The following is a 4,967-nucleotide window of genomic DNA, read 5'->3' as shown; positions in this document are numbered from 1 at the left end:
TTCCTAACTTAAAATATCGCTTACTCTAATTAATTAGCATATTTGAGGTTAGCCTTTGGAACTATTAAAAGATTGAATCTTAATACGTGAAAATCCGATGATTAGGATCAAAGGTTATTTAAGGTGTTCCTTTTTTTGTATTGCTCACTTTATATTCGCATTCGAAGGTTAGGCATTTCAAATGAGAGACCGAGGACTTAAAAATCGGATTACGTATTTTTTTAAAAATGTATTATTATTATTATTTATTTTTTTATTTTTTGTTTAACGGGTAATGTTTATACACGTCTAAAAATTCCTCTTTTCCCTTTTCTTGATCACATTAAAATAAATGCACTGCTCATGCATGCACGCAGATCAATATTGTGTATTCCCTTGATCGCCAGACACCGGGTCGCTCGAAGAAAGTGTTCTTCTGAACATCGAGATTGGATGCTAAGTGATTTTATTTTTTTATATCCGTCGTTGAACAGCCGACCCTGTTTTTGGGTTTACGACTGCTAATGTTCAACTTCGTAGTCTTGTAATTTCGAACCAATCCAGAAGACAAGGAAACTCCTGGATCAATACCACCAAAGGTATTGATTTGTTATGGGAACTCGGAGGACTTTGCGACTCGACAGATTTAACATGCATCTGTCACCATCTACTTCACGGGGTGTCTTCGGCCATCCTGGGATCGAACCCACGATTTCTAGGTCATGGGTCCTGTGCCCTAAAAACTAGGCTATCCCGGTCCACATGCAAAATGATTGGAATGATGTGCTGTTTACGGACGAGTTCCGATTCAGTTTAGAGTATGACACTAGACATGTTTTGGTATGGTGAAAAAAGGGCACGCGAATTGACCCTATATTTGTCCAAAAATATCACATGACAGACGAGGTGATATGATCGTATGGGCTGGAATCAACATAGGTGGACGTATTGATCTGCATTTTACTCGGAATGGCAATTTGTCGGCTCAAAGGTATGCAGACAAGATCCTGAGACCGCATGTATCTTACTCTGCAGCCATCGGTGATTCCTTTTTTTAATGCTGGATAATGTCAGACCTCAAACAGCTCGTATTGTGGAGAATTTTCTCTAAGCTCAAACAATGCATCACATAGAGTGGCCAGCATGCTTTCCTGATCTAAATCCGTTCGAGCCTGCTTGAGACGCACTCGGACGTTGTGTTCTCGCTTGATCAAGGCCTCCTGCTACTATCCAAAACTTGGAGATAATTTTTCGTCAGGAGTGAAACTGTATTCCCCAAAGTCTCAACGATAACCTTATCGCATCCTTGCAAAATTAGTGTACGGCACTCATAAGCAGTTCATGGGGACCACACACCATTTTTAACAACCTGTATCATTTCCGTACCACCAGTTTTTGTCATTTATATGTTATCAAATTGCTGCCTTAAAACATCATTTCATGTTCTTTATACCATTCCAAATAATTAAAGTTTCTATGTAATTGTTTATTTCCTTTTTTTTCTTACTTTTTCTTATTTGTTCATGCATTGCGTTTTGTTAAACTTGTATTCTTCATTTTACGCCCATGCATGACTACCACGCAAAGGTCTCATAATTTTTTTTTTGTTTGCTCCCCTAATTTTTTTGAGCAGTGTATTAAGATATTCATCAATCAGATAAGAAAAATTCGTTGCATTTGAACCTTATTTTCTTTATTAAACAACAAAATGTTAAATGTAGTTGCTAGAAATCGCTGAAAAGTGCTGTATTTTATTTTTTTTAAAATTATTTTTCGTTGCATTACGTATTACACTACATTTTAAAAATAAGTATCACATAATTGCAAACTACAAAAAAAAGTAGTAACACAGTAGTTTCGCTAGCAGCATCGTGGTACTTCCGACCATTGATGTTAATGAGATGTGTTTTTCAGCAGATCTAGTTCAAAAACGTTATTCATGTTAACTATTATTTTTTAGTAATTGTGCAAGATGCAAACTAATTTTTTCATATTAATAAGCCATAATTATGAAAAGATAATTTTTTCATGATTATATATTTATAATTATTTTCGTAATCATAAATTATGCTTGGTTTTATTTTTCATAAAACTAAGTATATAATTATTAATTGAAATAAGACTAACTACTAACTTAAGTTCTATTTGTACAGTTCTCAAAGGAAGAAAAAGAAAACGATCCACCCAGAATAACCTTAGATCTAATGATCGGATCTTCACATTCTGGGACTCACTCTTAATGCTGCCCAAGCTATTGCTAGCATTGCTTGTTATGCTATGAACACAATAAAACCATACATAAATAAAAATGCATCTGAAACAATGCCAACTTAGTGATTTCTTAGAAAATTAGGCAATCTTCTTTTTGAAAGAAAATTATTCTAAGCCATAATGCTTAAATATTTATCAGGATAGAATAAATATCTAATAAATCGCATGCTGTATAGTATTTGCTGATTGTGATTTGACATTTTCTGAGAGGAATTTATTGCTGTTCAAAATATGGATAGGAATAATTCGTTTGGTTCCAGAAAACGAAAAGCAGTGGAAAATAAAAACTGACGAAAAAAGCGCAATATTTTACGAACTTAAAAAAGTTAATGTATTCTCGGACAAGATATTGAAATAACTGTCTTGGTAAGAGTTTCACTATATATTATAATTTGTCATGGACAAATTATTTTTTTAATAAGTAATTTATTAATATTGCAATATATTTTTAAAACAACGTAATAGAGTAATTTTAACTATATATATTAATGTAAGTAATGATATATTGAATAGAAGAGAGGGCTGAATCACAGTATTGGCTTTAGGTATTAACAATCAGCGATTAAGTCGGTAGTTGAAATTGTTGAGTTGGTAGTTGTAGGTTCTGAACTCGAATTTTCTTACATGGACCAGTTATTCCATATCATATAGATTTAAGTTTAAATTTGAAACTTCTTATTTTGATACTCAATATACGTTATATGTAATTGTATGATAAAATCTACAGTGCATTTCAAACTCGGTTACCGGATCACGGGATATCACATGTCTAAATTCTTCCCTACTATTCGTTTCAATAAAACAAATCAAATAGTAGAGATTCATCTGATCATTCACCTATTTTTGAGCTAAATGGGTTTTTTCAAGACCTATTGTTTATTAAAGTAAACTTATTGTAAAATTTAAAAACTAAAATGGTTGCTGAAATCAGAAAATATAACCTTGATTTTATCTCTATAGGTTGCCATTTTTCAATGATAGATTTAGTATAACTACTTGCACTCGGTTGGCAATGAACGTGCTAACCTGTTCAGGACCGACGAAAGGTGAAAGAAGCACGTCTTCAGACCCCCACGCTCCGAGATTATACGTGAGCACGGGATCAAGCGATTTTTTCCGTTAAGTCTAATTTTTTTAAAAAATAAATATAAGTTCATTACTGCAATTAAATACGCTGAAATTGGCAGTTTATTATCATTGGTAGTACCTAAACATACTATATTTTATAACCGTCGTTGAACAGACAACCCAATGTTTCAGGTTTACGTCTACTAATGTTCAACTCCGTAGCCTTGTAATTTTGAACCCAATCCAGAAGACAAGGGAAATCCTGAATCAAGAATTGGGAGAAATTTGCTTCCGTGGAGGACTTTTTTGATGGAACTAACCCGCATTTGCGTTACATGGAGAGGAAAACCTCCCACAGTTAGCCTGACGTTAAGGGGACTCTAACCCATAATCCGTCTACCACTGAGGATATTTTACGTCGGTGCAAGCCGGATGTGGAATTCGTATTGACCAGCCATTGCTGGGATTAGAACCTGGTTCCCCTTATTGGAAGGCGAACGCTTTAAAATGTTCGCAAACTTTCAAAAAGAAAATTACAGAACTGACTCAAGGACATCAAATTACTATCGGCAAACCCTGAGCTACAAACGGCACGTCTACACCTACATAGACCTGTAAGCATTTCATCCGTTTCCCTCTTCATCATAATATAAACAAAAACTCAGAGCTTTGTAATCCGCGTGTCCAATCCTCTTGGAAGAGCCAAACACGCGTAGTTGGTTACATGTTTAAATACCCCGAATCAGATAGTAATAAAAATATTCGAAACCAAAACGCAAATTGCTAGTCAACCCTCTGTTAGATACTATTCGAAATTCCAATGTCACCGAGCTCACTTTGGAAGGTTTTCGTGGTTTTCCTCTCCATGTAACGCAAATACAGATTTCTTCCGTTAAAATGTCCTCCGAGAAGGTTAGATTGTTCCAATGTCTGATCCAGGAGTTTCCTCGTTTCAAGGCTTCGGAGTTGGACATTTGTGTTCAAACAACACAATGAGTCTACTGCTCAATGCCGGCTATGATATAAAGTCTACACCAATGTGAAATTTTTAAAATTTTTTTTCACTCAATTATAAAACTCCTTTATCGAAAAATAATTTTATAATAATTATGTAATTATTGTTTTAAAAATTCAGAATATTTAAAAACATGCCAACCCTTAAAATGAAAAAAATACTTATCAAGAAATATTTTTTTTACATCTTTCGGCAAAAGAATTTTATAATTTTGAGCAAAAAAATTTATATTCGCTTAAAAAGTTCCCGAGATATAGCAAAATGCACAAAAAATAAAATTAACATCAAGTGACTTTCGAAACTTCTCCCGACTAAACTGTTGGGACCACATGTTTCCAGATTGCTATTGAAAATGGTAGCGGCTATTTTACTCCAAGTAGTGTTAAATAACATCGTTGATGTTTCCCTGCAACAGGAACTATCCTTGAATCTTAATGAAGTAAAACACTAAGAATTTCCCAATGGTGCTTCCATACACCACTTAAGTGTAAAGCAGTTTCCACCAGTTTTGGCGTTGAGGAACGCTAATTTTTTTTGCAGTGTTGTTAGGTTTGAGAAGTCTGATTGTATAAAACAATTGTGCATACGAAATTTAAAAAGAATAAGTCAGCTTTTTCAAAATATACACACACAC

This window comes from Parasteatoda tepidariorum, chromosome 12 (assembly GCF_982258835.1).
Source record: "Parasteatoda tepidariorum strain Cologne lab strain chromosome 12, Ptep-v5.0, whole genome shotgun sequence".
NCBI lineage: Eukaryota > Metazoa > Arthropoda > Arachnida > Araneae > Theridiidae > Parasteatoda > Parasteatoda tepidariorum.
This window is presented reverse-complemented; position numbering follows the sequence as displayed.